Consider the following 16,984-nt stretch of genomic DNA (forward strand, 5'->3'; position numbering starts at 1 on the left):
TTGTGACAGAGTAGTTGCACCTTTGAAACAGCTCACTGATTTCTCTGGCCACAATTCCGCTCTAGTTTTTCCTAGTGCAAAACATCGGCGAGACAGGTTCCAATCCTCTAGTTTCTCAGCTTGAGTATCATCCTCTTTTTGTGTGTCTAGCTGTTCTTGACCAAAAATTCTGCCATTCAAATAAAAAAAACATACAAATTGATACGTATTCAAAAAAGATACAATTTCGCAATGGTATGCTTCAGTCACAACATATACCACGGTAGAAAATAATTTGTAGGCAGTTTTAAATTACTAATAATCAAAGCAGAGTTAACCTTCAGTGTCTTATTGGAGACTGCACACACTCAAGAATGCTATACGGCACTGAACTGTGGAGTTTCGCTTTACGGCAGTTCAGCTACATTCCCATCGGCCTGTCGCCTGAAAGACCACAATTATGACGTCAGCAAAGACTGAATGGCACCGGTACCCAAAAGCGAAGCTACTTCACACTCTGGTGAAATCTATTCCCGATAACGACATCTGAACGGATAGTACCAAAGTCGAGCTGCAAAAACTTCCCGACTGGTCTCCGCTGTAGGAAGCAGAAAGCAAGCATGTAGACGAAACATCACTAAGCTTTATGAAACATTTACCTCGTCTCTGTAGCCTTGGTCACTAACGCTCGCTTCTGCGGTGGTGAAAGACTCGTCGATTGCCGGATCGAATCCTGCTGGAGAAAAGGAAAACAAAATTAGAATATCCAGTACTTTCTCGTGGAAAGGACAGGTAATTTATTTCAGTTTCTATAGCAATGTGTTACATCATCAACAGCTTTAATCTGCGCACAATTCAGTGCACCTTTAACCCATACGGACACAGACTCTGATTCATTTACTTTACGACGATTCCTTGTCCTAAGAACCTTTTGATAATATATCTATTACTACGAGGAGCGGAGTAGGTGCGTAAGGTATTCTTCATGGCCCTTCAGTGTTTTGTGGATGTGTACATCTACATCCACATCTACATTTATACTCCGCAAGCCACCCAACGGTGTGTGGCGGAGGGCACTTTACGTGCCACTGTCATTATCTCCCTTTCCTGTTCCAGTCGCGTATGGTTCGCGGGAAGAACGACTGTCTGAAAGCCTCTGTGCGCGCTCTAATCTCTCTAATTTTACATTCGTGATCTCCTCGGGAGGTATAAGTAGGGGGAAGCAATATATTCGATACCTCATCCAGAAACGCACCCTCTCGAAACCTGGCGAGCAAGCTACACCGCGATGCAGAGCGCCTCTCTTGCAGAGTCTGCCACTTGAGTTTGTTAAACATCTCCGTAACGCTATCACGGTTACCAAATAACCCTGTGACGAAACGCGCCGCTCTTCTTTGGATCTTCTCTATCTCCTCCGTCAACCCGATCTGGTACGGATCCCACACTGATGAGCAATACTCAAGTATAGGTCGAACGAGTGCTTTGTAAGCCACCTCCTTTGTTGATGGACTACATTTTCTAAGGACTCTCCCAATGAATCTCAACCTGGTACCCGCCTTACCAACAATTAATTTTATATGATCATTCCACTTCAAATCGTTCCGCACGCATACTCCCAGATATTTTACAGAAGTAACTGCTACCAGTGTTTGTTCCGCTATCATATAATCATACAATAAAGGATCCTTCTTTCTATGTATTCGCAATACATTACATTTGTCTATGTTAAGGGTCAGTTGCCACTCCCTGCACCAAGTGCCTATCCGCTGCAGATCTTCCTGCATTTCGCTACAATTTTCTAATGCTGCAACTTCTCTGTATACTACAGCATCATCCGCGAAAAGCCGCATGGAACTTCCGACACTATCTACTAGGTCATTTATATATATTGTGAAAAGCAATGGTCCCATAACACTCCCCTGTGGCACGCCAGAGGTTACTTTAACGTCTGTAGATGTCTCTCCATTGAGAACAACATGCTGTGTTCTGTTTGCTAAAAACTCTTCAATCCAGCCACACAGCTGGTCTGATATTCCGTAGGCTCTTACTTTGTTTATCAGACGACAGTGCGGAACTGTATCGAACGCCTTCCGGAAGTCAAGGAAAATGGCATCTACCTGGGAGCCTGTATCTAATATTTTCTGGGTTTCATGAACAAATAATGCGAGTTGGGTTTCACACGATCGCTGTTTCCGGAATCCATGTTGATTCCTACATAGTAGATTCTGAGTTTCCAAAAACGACATGATACTCGAGCAAAAGACATGTTCTAAAATTCTACAACAGATCGACGTCAGAGAGATAGGTCTATAGTTTTGCGCATCTGCTCGACGACCCTTCTTGAAGACTGGGACTACCTGTGCTCTTTTCCAATCATTTGGAACCTTCTGTTCCTCTAGAGACTTGCGGTACACGGCTGTTAGAAGGGGGGCAAGTTCTTTCGCGTACTCTGTGTAGAATCGAATTGGTATCCCGTCAGGTCCAGTGGACTTTCCTCTGTTGAGTGATTCCAGTTGCTTTTCTATTCCTTGGACACTTATTTCAATGTCAGCCATTTTTTCGTTGGTGCGAGGATTTAGAGAAGGAACTGCAGTGCGGTCTTCCTCTGTAAAACAGCTTTGGAAAAAGGTGTTTAGTATTTCAGCTTTACGCTTGTCATCCTCTGTTTCAATGCCATCATCATCCCGGAGTGTCTGGACATGATGTTTCGAGCCACTTACTGATTTAACGTAAGACCAGAACTTCCTAGGATTTTCTGTCAAGTCGGTACCTAGTATTTTACTTTCGAATTCACTGAACGCTTCACGCATAGCCCTCCTTACGCTAACTTTGACATCGTTTAGCTTCTGTTTGTCTGAGAGGTTTTGGCTGCGTTTAAACTTGGAGTGAAGCTCTCTTTGCTTTCGCAGTAGTTTCCTAACTTTGTTGTTGTACCACGGTGGGTTTTTCCCGTCCCTCACAGTTTTGCTCGGCACGTACCTGTCTAAAACGCATTTAACGATTGCCTTGAACGTTTTCCATAAACACTCAACATTGTCAGTGTCGGAACAGAAATTTTCGTTTTGATCTGTTAGGTAGTCTGAAATCTGCCTTCTATTACTCTTGCTAAACAGATAAACCTTCCTCCCTTTTTTTATATTCCTATTAACTTCCATATTCAGGGATGCTGCAACGGCCTTATGATCACTGATTCCCTGTTCTGCACTTACAGAGTCGAAAAGTTCGGGTCTGTTTGTTATCAGTAGGTCCAAGATGTTATCTCCACGAGTCGGTTCTCTGTTTAATTGCTCGAGGTAATTTTCGGATAGTGCACTCAGTATAATGTCACTCGATGCTCTGTCCCTACCACCCGTCCTAAACATCTGAGTGTCCCAGTCTATATCTGGTAAATTGAAATCTCCACCTAAGACCATAACATGCTGAGAAAATTTATGTGAAATGTATTCCAAATTTTCTCTCAGTTGTTCTGCCACTAATGCTGCTGAGTCGGGGGGTCGGTAAAAGGAGCCAATTATTAACCTTGCTCGGTTGTTGAGTGTAACCTCCACCCATAATAATTCACAGGAACTATCCACTTCTACTTCACTACAGGATAAACTACTACTAACAGCGACGAACACTCCGCCACCGGTTGCATGCAATCTATCCTTTCTAAACACCGTCTGTGCCTTTGTAAAAATTTCGGCAGAATTTATCTCTGGCTTCAGCCAGCTTTCTGTACCTATAACGATTTCAGCTTCGGTGCTTTCTATCAGCGCTTGAAGTTCCGGTACTTTACCAACGCAGCTTCGACAGTTTACAATTACAATACCGATTGCTGCTTGGTCCCCGCATGTCCTGACTTTGCCCCGCACCCGTTGAGGCTGTTGCCCTTTCTGCACTTGCCCGCACTGAATGCTGATGCTAGTGCACATGGTAATTGTTGGGTTACTGTGGCTCTAGTTCGTGGTGGTAAAGTGGAGATTGTATCAGGGCTGGAGACTTAACAGCCGAGAAGTTATTGCTTATCGTACATTTCAGATATGTGAAGTGTGTAACGAGAACGTGGTTCATCTTACTACATGTCTAGAATGCCGTTGATTCTTAGGGCGAGGAATCGTCGTAAAGTAAATGAATCAGAGTCTGTGTCCGTATGGGTTGAAGTTGCATTGAACTGTTCCAAGATTAAAGTTATTGGTGATGTCACACTACTATAGAAACTGAAATAAAGTACCTGTCCTTTCCTTCAAGGTGTAGCATCTCAATCCCTTAATCAATATTTAAAATACGATGCTTTACAAGAAAATAAATTAAGTATCTGGTCCAGCAACTACGTTTGCTACTACAGATGCACTGCGGGTCATTTAAAATTCAGTCATCGCATATACGTTTGCCGACTAATTTCCAACTCCTAGGGGAAGAAGAAATTAATATAATTGTCTTTTGAACCATTATTCTGACAAGAGGTTAATATTTGTTACGTGCAATTAAGTCACAATGTTCGAGGACAGTGAAAAATTATGTTCTGGTGAGCATTACAAAAAGCATTGACTTTATTATTTCTTTATCTCTGGCGTTATCGCTAATGCAAAAACTTATGATACTGTTTATTATTGCAAGTGGTTTCAACGAAGGCGCAGGACAGATGCATAAAGAAATAACATTTAAGTCACATTTTGTCACAGTTTAGTACTTTTTATTGGTTTCAGTGAAGACGCAGAGCACGTGTGTAGAGAAAGAACATCCTTGTAATATGCTATCTCTTTCTAAATAAATCGTAACCAGTACGAACAGACTTTCAGTCACTTTCACTTATGTGAATGTAACGATTTTATTTTGCTTTTTTCATATTTTGTGAAAGATTACACTTCGCTTTTTCAGTTAATTACGGATTCACCCAACGGTATCATAAAGAATCAGGAATATTAGGAAGAGAATAAGACGTAGTGGCGTTAAATTCCCGAGCATCAGACTTTACGCCAAAGCACTATATTCCTAACCTCTGGACGCCGTCTCATCGAATGAGAGCATATGACACCGTTTGACATTGACCATTCCGTCGGAAGGGTTATTCTAGGGCCGGCCGGAGTGGTCGAGTGGTTAAAGGCGCTACAGTCTGGAACCGCACGACCGCTACGGTCGCAGGTTCGAATCCTGACTCGGGCATGGATGTGTGTGATGTCCTTAGGTTAGTTAGGTTTAAGTAGTTCTAAGTTCTAGGGGACTTATGACCACAGCAGTTGAGTCCCATAGTGCTCAGAGCCATTTTTTGGTTATTGTAGACGATACACTCGATATACTCGGTGACGATTATTGAACTATATGAAATAAAATAGTCATAACGTCTGAACTATTAGCTTTAGGACGTTCAAACGGGACGTTTGGCCGCGGGGCATGATGGGAATTAGTATGCGCATGAATGGTCTGCTTTAGCGACGAAGCCCACTTTCATCTGGATGGGTTCGTCAATAAGCAAAATTGGCGCATTTGGAAGACTGAGAATCCGCATTTCGCGATGGAGAGGTCCCTTCATCCTCAACGGGTGACTGTGTGGTGTGCCATGTCCAGTCACGGAATAGTCCTGGATGGCACGGCGACTACGGAACGGTACGTGAAGGTTTTTTAAGATAATTTCACCCCCATTATCCAAACTGATCCTGATTTCGACACGTTGTGGTTCATGCAAGACGGAGCTCGACCCCATCGTAGCAGGAGAGTCTTTGATGTCCTGGAGGCGTACTTTGGGGACCGCATTCTGGCTCTGGGGTACCTAGAGGCCACTGGTACGGGCCTCAATTGGCCGCCATATTCTCCGGATCTGAACGCATGCGACTCCTTTTTGTGGGGCTATATTAAAGACCAAGGTGTACAGTAATAACCTCAAAACCATTGCTGAACTGAAAACAGCCACTCAGGAGGTCATCGATAGCATCGATGCTCCGACACTTCACCGGGTCATGCAGAATTTCGCTATTGGTCTGCGCCAGATCATCGCCAATGAGGGCAGGCATATCGAACTTGTCATAACCCAAATCCGAGTATCTGTAGTGACGTTGACACGTTGAATAAGTGTGTTTGCGCAGTAGTTTGTAACTAACTCACGGTTTTTTTTTTCATATAGTTCAATCACTGTCACCTTGTAAGTCGAAAGCAAGCTACAGGGTGTTTCAAAAATGACCGGTATATTTGAAACGGCAATAAAAACTAAACGAGCAGCGATAGAAATACACCGTTTGTTGCAATATGCTTGGGACAACAGTACATTTTCAGGCGGACAAACTTTCGAAATTATAGTAGTTACAATTTTCAACAACAGATGGCGCCGCGGTCTGGGAAACTCTATAGTACGATATTTTCCACATATCCATCATGCGTAGCTATAATATGGCGTGGTCTCTGAATGAAATTACCCGAAACGTTTGACAACGTGTCTGGCGGAATGGCTTCACATGCAGATGAGATGTACTGCTTCAGCTGTTCAATTGTATCTGGATTCTGGCGGTACACCTGGTCTTTCGAGTGTCCCCACAGAAAGAAGTCACAGGGGTTCATGTCTGGCGAATAGGGAGGCCAATCCACGCCGCCTCCTGTATGTTTCGGATAGCCCAAAGCAATCACACGATCATCGAAATATTCATTCAGGAAATTAAAGACGTCGGCCGTGCGATGTGGCCGGGCACCATCTTGCATAAACCACGAGGTGTTCGCAGTGTCGTCTAAGGCAGTTTGTACCGCCACAAATTCACGAAGAATGTCCAGATAGCGTGATGCAGTAATCGTTTCGGATCTGAAAAATGGGCCAATGATTACTTTGGAAGAATTGGTGGCCCAGACCAGTACTTTTTGAGGATGCAGGGACGATGGGACTGCAACATGGGGCTTTTCGGTTCCCCATATGCGCCAGTTCTGTTTATTGACGAAGCCGTCCAGGTAAAAATAAGCTTCGTCAGTAAACCAAATGCTGCCCACATGCATATCGCCGTCATCAATCCTGTGCACTATATCGTTAGCGAATGTCTCTCATGCAGCAATGGTAGCGGCGCTGAGGGGTTGCCGCGTTTGAATTTTGTATGGATAGAGGTGTAAACTCTGGCGCATGAGACGGTACGTGGACGTTGGCGTCATTTGGACCGCAGCTGCAACACGGCGAACGGAAACCCGAGGCCGCTGTCGGATCACATGCTGCACTAGCTGCGCGTTGCCCTATGTAGTTGCCGTACGCGGTCGCCCTACCTTTCCGGCACGTTCATCCGTCACGTTCCCAGTCCGTTGAAATTTTTCAAACAGATCCTTTATTGTATCGCTTTTCGGTCCTTTGGTTACATTAAACCTCCGTTGAAAACTGCGTCTTGTTGCAACAACACTGTGTTCTAGGCGGTGGAATTCCAACACCAGAAAAATCCTCTGTTCTAAGGAATAAACCGTGTTGTCTACAGCACACTTGCACGTTGTGAACAGCACACGCTTACAGCAGAAAGACGACGTACAGAATGGCGCACCCACAGACTGCGTTGTCTTCTATATCTTTCACATCACTTGCAGCGCCATCTGTTGTTGAAAATTGTAACTACTGTAATTTCGAAAGTTTGTCCGCCTGAAAATGTACTGTTGTCCCAAGGATATTGCAACAAACGGTGTATTTGTATCGCTGCTCGTTTAGTTTTTATTGCCGTTTCAAATATACCGGTCATTTTTGAAACACCCTGTATATGCCGCTACCATCCTTAACCCTTTCAGTACCATTTGGACCTACAGCGCTTGGAAACACGGAGAGAAACAATTGCTTGAACATAAATACAAATGCTGGTCAAGCCTGCAGGATGCGTTGTTGCATTTGATCACAAACGGCACCTGTGCTACGTCCTAATTACGTTGCAAGTGTTCGTCGTGGTCAAAACAGTGTTCTCTGTAGTTCTGAGTGCTGTAAAGTCGGAGCTATGTGAAGTCGAACGTGGGCAAATTAAATTGTTTGTGCTTATATGGTGGTCGCTTCCATAACCAAGGTAGCATATGTGTTTCGTGTTTCAAGAGGCACGGATTTATACTGGATACAGGGAATCGGAAAAAAACATCTTCCACTAAGTCACAACGGGAACCCAAGTGTGCGTTCAGTGATCGTGACAGACGGTCGTTGAAGAGGATTGTGACGAAAAATAAAGAGGACATCGGCTGCAAAAGTCACTGCTGAACCACATGTCGGACTCGCGAAACCTGTCGGCACCAAAGCAACACGAAACGAGCTCCATAAGCTAAGAATTACAGAGTGAGCTGAAATTCCGAAATCCCTCATCAGTGATGCAGATGCCAGTAACAGGAAAACGTTTTGCCGAAGAGATAAAACATGGGCTGCTGGAGGAACGTCATTTTCTCCTATGAGTCTTGTTTCGCACTGTTTCCGACTTCTAGCTGAGTTTATGTTTCGAGAGTTAAATATGGCGAAAGAAATGGCTCTGAGAACTATGGGACTTAACATCTATGGTCATCAGTCCCCTAGAACTTAGAACTACTTAAACCTAACTAACCTAAGGACATCACACAACACCCAGTCGTCACGAGGCAGAGAAAATCCCTGACCCCGCCGGGAATCGAACCGGGGAACCCGGGCGTGTATGGCGAAAGAGGGGGGGGGGAGGGTAGGGAGAGGGTCGGTGATGATTTGGACAGTCATATCGTGGTATACCATGGGCCCCATGGATACTGTCCAAGGTCGCATTACTGTCAAGAATTTTGTGACCGTTTTGGACTATCAGGTCCATCAATTGGTACAATGTTTGTTCCCCAACTGTTACGCTGTGTTCCAAGACAAGGCTTCTTTTCACACAGCTCACGTCGTCCAGGAATGTTTTTGTGAGCACGAAGATGTTGCAGATTCTCTCAAGAACATTTCCTTTTTCAGTCTGATTACATCATACCAAAATAAGATCCGTTGCGCTAATTAAACGTACAAAAATTGACATTTGCAGGACATAAACGTTGACAGACAGTTCTTATGATAGTGAGTAAACATTCGAAAGTGATGCAATTTATTAACTACTCAACTATTTCAGTAACAGTTTCACAACACGTAGCTCTAATTGTAGTATGATAAATGCAAAAATGGGGCGAGAGTTGTCATGACCTCGATGGTGCCCCCTTCCCCACGCATCCGCGCTTGCAGAATCGGCGTGCAATAGAAGATGAGTTAGAAAGGTTATACTCGTTTTAAGACATCTGGCAATGATGCCACACGCACTCAGATGGCAGAATGAGCGGAGGAAGTCAGAGATCGGAATACACACAAAAGATAATTGAGATTTTAGGGAATAAGTGACGCTCTGAGTTTGAGATATTGCTACATGAGACGGAATGGCAGCGGGCCGCATGGTCTACATGAATACTTTGCAAATCACATTTAAGTGCCTCGCAAAAGGTTCATCGAACCACCTTCACAATTCTCTACTATTCCAAACTCGTACAGCCCGCGGAAAGAACGAGATGAAGAATGAAATCAGTCAGAAGTTGGGAGGGCCAAGTTTTGATCACCAGAATGAACACCAGCATCCTTCGTTGGATTCCAGATATCAACTGAGTCCCGTGCGGAGCAATGACATAAGATTTTTGGAGTGATCCGTCCGTCGCATGGTGAGATGAAGCAAGGCGAATTTTTTGACATTTTTCGTCAGGACTACGCTGTGTGTCGGTACGTGGTTCCACCGGTTCTCTCAATCTCATTGCATTGACACAAAACTACACCATAAAAACGGCAGTCCGCATGAGCATTGATCACAACCATTCCGCGGTTCACTAATAAACCTGACATTCCATCCACGGACTGGGGATAGCAAATAGTGAACAACAGCCAATAACTGATCAAATTACGTCATCACTCCCAGAAAAGCAAGGATTTTTGCACTCTTCTTCTTATCTCTTGCTCTAAATGAAACATACACTCCTGGAAATTTAAATAAGAACACCGTGAATTCATTGTCCCAGGAAGGGGAAACTTTATTGACACATTCCTGGGGTCAGATACATCACATGATCACACTGACAGAACCACGGGCACATAGACACAGGCAACAGAGCATGCACAATGTCGGCACTAGTACAGTGTATATCCACCTTTCGCAGCAATGCAGGCTGCTATTCTCCCATGGAGACGATCGTAGAGATGCTGGATGTAGTCCTGTGGAACGGCTTGCCACGCCATTTCCACCTGGCGCCTCAGTTGGACCAGCGTTCGTGCTGGACGTGCAGACCGCGTGAGACGACGCTTCATCCAGTCCCAAACATGCTCAATGGGGGACAGATCCGGAGATCTTGCTGGCCAGGGTAGTTGACTTACACCTTCTAGAGCACGTTGGGTGGCACGGGATACATGCGGACGTGCATTGTCCTGTTGGAACAGCAAGTTCCCTTGCCGGTCTAGGAATGGTAGAACGATGGGTTCGATGACGGTTTGGATGTACCGTGCACTATTCAGTGTCCCCTCGACGATCACCAGTGGTGTACGGCCAGTGTAGGAGATCGCTCCCCACACCATGATGCCGGGTGTTGGCCCTGTGTGCCTCGGTCGTATGCAGTCCTGATTGTGGCGCTCACCTGCACGGCGCCAAACACGCATACGACCATCACTGGCACCAAGGCAGAAGCGACTCTCATCGCTGAAGACGACACGTCTCCATTCGTCCCTCCATTCACGCCTGTCGCGACACCACTGGAGGCGGGCTGCACGATGTTGGGGCGTGAGCGGAAGACGGCCTAACGGTGAGCGGGACCGTAGCCCAGCTTCATGGAGACGGTTGCGAATGGTCCTCGCCGATACCCCAGGAGCAACAGTGTCCCTAATTTGCTGGGAAGTGGCGGTGCGGTCCCCTACGGCACTGCGTAGGATCCTACGGTCTTGGCGTGCATCCGTGCGTCGCTGCGGTCCGGTCCCAGGTCGACGGGCACGTGCACCTTCCGCCGACCACTGGCGACAACATCGATGTACTGTGGAGACCTCACGCCCCACGTGTTGAGCAATTCGGCGGTACGTCAACCCGGCCTCCCGCATGCCCACTATACGCCCTCGCTCAAAGTCCGTCAACTGCACATACGGTTCACGTCCACGCTGTCGCGGAATGCTACCAGTGTTAAAGACTGCGATGGAGCTCCGTATGCCACGGTAAACTGGCTGACACTGACGGCGGCGGTGCACAAATGCTGCGCAGCTAGCGCCATTCGACGGCCAACACCGCGGTTCCTGGTGTGTCCGCTGTGCCGTGCGTGTGATCATTGCTTGTACAGCCCTCTCGCAGTGTCCGGAGCAAGTATGGTGGGTCTGACACACCGGTGTCAATGTGTTCTTTTTTCCATTTCCAGGAGTGTAGCTGCAGACAATCCCATACACGCCTTTAATAGCGTGATCGGCGAACCAGTGGTCTCGAAGAAGAAGTTTGTTGCGTTTAATGCCGTCTGCTCACTTCCCTACCGAGAACAAGTAAATGGACTCAAGGGCACAGCGCACAGGCTACCATCAAAGTTCATTGTGTAGCATTCAATATTGACAGAACAGCCAGAATTGAAACAGACGATAACACGGGAGATTTACGTAAGAAGACAGAGCGACTAGGCTCACATCGTCCCACTGAGTGAAGCAGCACATCTTTGAATTCAACAAAGTGCTACAAATTTTTTAAATTTCTTTTAGTCGTCAGTGCTCTTACTCTTACGACGCATCCGGCCACCAATCCGTCTTTTGTGTCAATGACTTTATCTTACAAGGGAACCTCCCCATCGCACCCCCCTCAGATTTAGTTATAAGTTGGCACAGTGGATAGACCTTGAAAAACTGAACAGAGATCAATCGAGAAAACAGGAAGAAGTTGTGTGGGACTATGAAAAAAATAAGCAAAATATACAAACTGAGTAGTCCATGTGCAAAATAGTCAACATCAAGGATTACGCGAGTTCAGGAGCGCCGTGGTCCCGTGGTTAGCGTGAGCAGCTGCGAAACGAGAGGTCCTTGGTTCAAATCTTCCCTCGAGTGAAAAGTTTAATTTTTTATTTTCAGCCAATTATCAAAGTTCAGGCACTCACACATAATCAACTTCGCTTTCCAAAATTCCAAGAGATGCTCAGATTTGCTTGGACATATGCAGGATTTGACGGTCTACACACGGAAAATTTTGAAAACGTTAAAAGGGAAAACTGTGCGACTGTGAAACTATTGCATTCATTTGTTGAAGTTTATGTGACAAACTCTTATGTTTTCATCACTTTGTTCGGAGTGATTATCACATCCACATGAAAACCTAAACCGGGCAAGGTAGAAGAATCTTTTTATGCATACGCCAAGTGTACAAGTTGGGTGGGTCGACAACATATTCCTGTCATGTGACGCACATGCCGTCACCAGTGTAGTATAGAATATATCAGACGTGTTTTCCTGTGGAGGAATCGGTTGACCTATGACCTTGCGATCAAATGTTTTCGGTTCCCATTGTAGAGGCACGTCCTTTCGACTACTAATCGCACGGTTTTGCGGTGCGGTCGCGAAACGCAGACACTGAACTTACTACAGTGAACAGAGACGTCAATGAGCGAACGGACAGATCATAACTTTGCGAAAATAAAGAAAGTAAAGTTTTCATTCGAGGGAAGACCTGAACCGAGGACCTCTCGGTTCGCAGCTGCTCACGCTAACCACAGGACCACGGCGCTCCTGAGCTCACATTATCCTTGATGTTGCCTATATTGCGCATGGACTACTCAGTTTGTATATTTTTCTTTTTTTTTTCGTAGTCCCACACAACTTCTTCCTGTTTTCTCGATTGATCTGTGTTCAGTTTTTCAAGGCCTATCCACTGTGCCAACTTATAAATAAATCCGAGGGGGGTGCGATGGGGAGGTTCCCTTGTTAGAGCGGCACTTGTGCCCTATGTCCTTAATTATTTTTTGAACGTATTCCAATTTCCGTTTTCCCTACACTTTTTACGAGACGCAGCTTCATCTTGTACCACGGAAGTCATTCCACAACGTTTTAACACAAGCGCTATCATCCTATCCCTTCTTGTCAGCGTTTTCTAGACGTTCTTTTTTTCGTCGATTCTCTGGAGGACCTGCTTTTTCTCATCAACCCACCTACAGCTCCTCATCAGAAACATATCGATTCTCTTTCGGTTTTCCCACAGGGCGCCATTCCCTTTCATACAGTCCTGTGTTTCATACGTACATTTTCAGCAATTTCTGCCTCAAATTAAGACCGATATTTGATACTAGAAAGAAAGAAGTTTAACGTCCCCTCGGCAACAAGGTCATTTGAAACGAAGCACAAGCTCTGACTGTTGAAAGACAGGGAAGAAATCGACAGTACCTCGTATTTTCGAAGAAATCACCCCGGCATTTGGCTTACGCAAATTACAGAAATCATGAAAAACCTACATCTGGATGACCGGGCGAGGATTTAATCGTTGTCCAATCGAAGGCTAGTCCTGTGTGCAAACCACTGCGCCACCTCGCTCGTTCTGATACTAGCAGACTTCTTTTGGCCAGCAATTCACACTCCCTGCCTGTGCTAATCCGGTTTTTATGCCCTCCTGACTTCATCTGTTATTTTTATTGATTTCAAGATAGCAAAATTCCTTCACTTCGTCTACTTCCTGGTCCCCAGTCGCGAAGTTAAATTTATCACTAATCTCATGTTTGCTAACCCTTATTAGTTTCGTCTGTTTTCGGTGTACTCTAAATCCATGTTCTGAACTCATTAGACTGTTTATTCCATTCAGCATATTCCGTTATTCATTTTCACTGTCACTGGGGTTAAAAATCTTATCACCGGATATTATCATTGATCCTTTTACCCTGATATTATAATCCCACTCTTGAACTTTTCTTTCATTGCCGTCTTTACTTCTTCGATAAGTAGATTGAACAGAAGAGACGAAAAACTGCATCCCAGTCTTACATCTTTTTTTAAAACTGGGAACTACGTTCTTGGACATTCATTTCTATATTTCCCTCTTGTTTGTTGTCCGTATTGTATATGCACTTTCTTTCCCTAAGGGTTACTCCTATTTTGCTCAGAATTTAGAAAATCACGCACTATTTTACACTGTCCTTTTACTAGCCCTATGCTTGATGTAATAATTTTGTGTGTGTAAAGGCACCAGAGAGGCAACTCGTTGCGCGTAGTAATGGAAGCAAGCCTTAAGGCTTGTTAAGCCCAGGTCACTCAATAAATCAGTTAAGTTGTGATGTTCAACATTAAACAAAAGGTTAACTTACATGCATTTTCTTACTATTTTAATTTCCCTCTCTCACGTACTTAGCTACGAGAATCATACTTCGGAGGTAGCCATATCTACGCTCCATATGTTTTGTTCACCAGTGTAACTACAGTACATTATTTTCTTCGTCGTGCAGAGCATTCCGCATCTATACCTTTTTAAAAGTAATTTCGAGCTTTAAAATTTGCATGTACGAGATGCATTCAAGTTCTAAGACCTCCGATTTTTTTTCTCCGGACTGGAAAGAGATAGAAACATGTGCATTGTTTTAAAATGAGGCCGTGTTCATTGTCAATACGTCCCAGAGATGACAGCACCGTACGGCAGATGGAATTTTACCGCCAGCTGCGAGAATGAGAACTGTTTTAAATACTTAAAATGGCGACGTTTTCCATACTTCAACAGCGTGCAATCATTCGTTTTCTGAATGACAGTTGAAGGAGACATGTGATCACGGAGTTATGGATGGGTCGAAAGTGCGTTCGTGGGTGCGACAGTTTAATGAAGGCAGAACATCGTGTGACAACAAACCGAAACAACCTCGGGCTCGCACAAGCTGGTCTGACGACATGATCGAGAAAGTGGAGAGAATTGTTTTGGGGTATCGCCGAATGACTGTTGAACAGATCGCCTCCAGAGTTGGCATTTCTGTGGGTTCTGTGCACACAATCCTGCACGACGACCTGAAAATGCGAAAAGTGTCATCCAGGTGGGTGCCACGAATGCTGACGGACGACCACACGGCTGCCCGTGTGGCATGCTGCCGAGCAATGTTGACGCGCAACGACAGCATGAATGGGACTATCTTTTCGTCGGTTGTGACAATGGATGAGACGTGGATGCCATTTTTCAAACCAGAAACAAAGCGCCAGTCAGCTCAATGGAAGCACGCAGATTCACCGCCACCACAAAAATTTCGGGTAACCGCCAGTGCTGAAAAAATGGTGGTGTCCATGTTCTGGGACAGCGGGGGCGTAATTCTTACCCATTGCGTTCCAAAGGGCACTACGGTAACAGGTGCATCCTACGAAAATGTTTTGAAGAACAAATTCCTTCCTGCACTGCAACAAAAACGTCCGGGAAGGGCTGCGCGTGTGCTGTTTCACCAAGACAACGCACCCACACATCGAGCTAACGTTACGCAACAGTTTCTTCGTGATAACAACTTTGAAGTGATTCCTCATGCTCCCAACTCACCTGACCTGGCTCTTAGTGACTTTTGGCTTTTTCCAACAATGAAGGACACTCTCCGTGGCCGCGCATTCACCAGCCGTGCTGCTATTGCCTCAGCGATTTTCCAGTGGTCAAAACAGACTTCTAAAGAAGCCTTCGTCGCTTCCATGGAATCATGGCGTCAGCGTTGTGGAAAAATGTGTACGTCTGCAGGGCGATTACGTCGAGAAGCAACGCCAGTTTCATCGATTTCGGGTGAGTAGTTAATTAGAAAAAAAATCGGAGGCCTTAGAACTTGAATGCACCTCGTACATTTTGTAGCAGGCAATCCACAAGTAGAAGTATATAATCATAAAGGTTAAGTACTGCGAGGGCAGCAAATACTGACCAACATCAGTCCATAACTGATCAAATTACGTCGTCGTTCCCAGAAAAGCGAGGAAATTTGCTCTCTTCGTATGTCTTGCTCTAAATGAAACACAGCTGCAGACAATCTCATACGCACCTTAATAGCGTGAACAGTGATCTCGAGGAAGAAGTTGGTTGCGGTTAATGCCCTCTGCTCACTTCCCTACCGAGAACAAGTAAACCGTCTCAAGGGCATAGTGCACAGGCTACCATCAATGTTCATTGTGTAGCAGTCAATATTAACAGAGCAGCCAAAATTGAAACAGACGATAACACGGGAAATTTACGTAAGAAGACAGGGCGACGAGACTAACAGCAACCTCCCCGTTATCAGGGTTAATGTGGACCTGAAAGTATATGGATAACCACAAACCACGAATAATCCTTAATAACATGATTTTACCGGAAACTATTTCCTACATTTACAAAATCACATTTTTAAACACACTTTATTTCGTACCACTTGCTCTCAGTACACTTCTGCAAAATCATCGTCCTTTTTTTTTGTTTATCATTGATATTTCCGTGACGACGGTTCTCATTTTCCAGAGAGTCGAAAGATCGCTATAGTCAAAGTAATTTTATGTTGCATTCTATAATAAATGTTGGACGCATTAAAGTACCTAGGTGTGCATGATAACAGGTCCCTCGGTCGCCTTGTCTTCGTCCCCTTCCTTCAAGGGAACACGCTTTGCTCACTGTACAATTTTAACTGATCAAATAGTTGTTCACTCACGTGGTAAAACGTGATCACATGCTAATATGCAGTCTGTTCCTGGAGGAATGGTCTAGAGTCAGGGATACGACATGAACGATCATTTGAAGCAAAAAAACCTGGTGAACATTGGGTTTCACATTAGCGAAGACGAACAAGTGCTCACAGCTCTTCGGGTATGCATTTCAGAGCCCATGTTCACTAGACTTTTTTTGCTTCAAATGATCGTTCCTGTCATATCCTTGAATATTGACCATTCGTCCTCGGACATTGATAAGATATTTAAAAAAATTGCTTAATTTCAGGAAACTATCCCCATGTGCACTCAATAAAATATACACTATAAAAAGGCACTAGCGAGAAATTATACGAACAGGACGGAAATCGATCGTTGTGATGTACACATACAAACAAACAAATGACCACAATTTCAGAAAAATTGTGATGATGTAATCGCTAGAAAGAGCTTCACAAATTGAGC

General features: G+C 44.8%; 1 protein-coding gene across 2 annotated transcripts in view; it reads right to left on the minus strand.

Moving 5' to 3' along the window:
* Positions 1 to 16,984, minus strand: part of LOC126161328 (solute carrier organic anion transporter family member 5A1) — a 547,181-nt gene that overhangs the window by 394,030 nt on the left and 136,167 nt on the right. Inside the window, exon 2 of one of the 2 annotated variants that reach the window (XM_049917083.1) lies at positions 639 to 712. The gene's annotated coding sequence lies outside the window, so the exon portion shown is untranslated. Of the gene's footprint in view, positions 1 to 638; positions 716 to 16,984 lie in introns of both variants that reach the window. The other variant, XM_049917082.1, reaches the window with a different exon arrangement.

This window comes from Schistocerca cancellata, chromosome 2 (genome assembly GCF_023864275.1).
Source record: "Schistocerca cancellata isolate TAMUIC-IGC-003103 chromosome 2, iqSchCanc2.1, whole genome shotgun sequence".
Classification (NCBI taxonomy): Eukaryota; Metazoa; Arthropoda; class Insecta; order Orthoptera; family Acrididae; genus Schistocerca; species Schistocerca cancellata.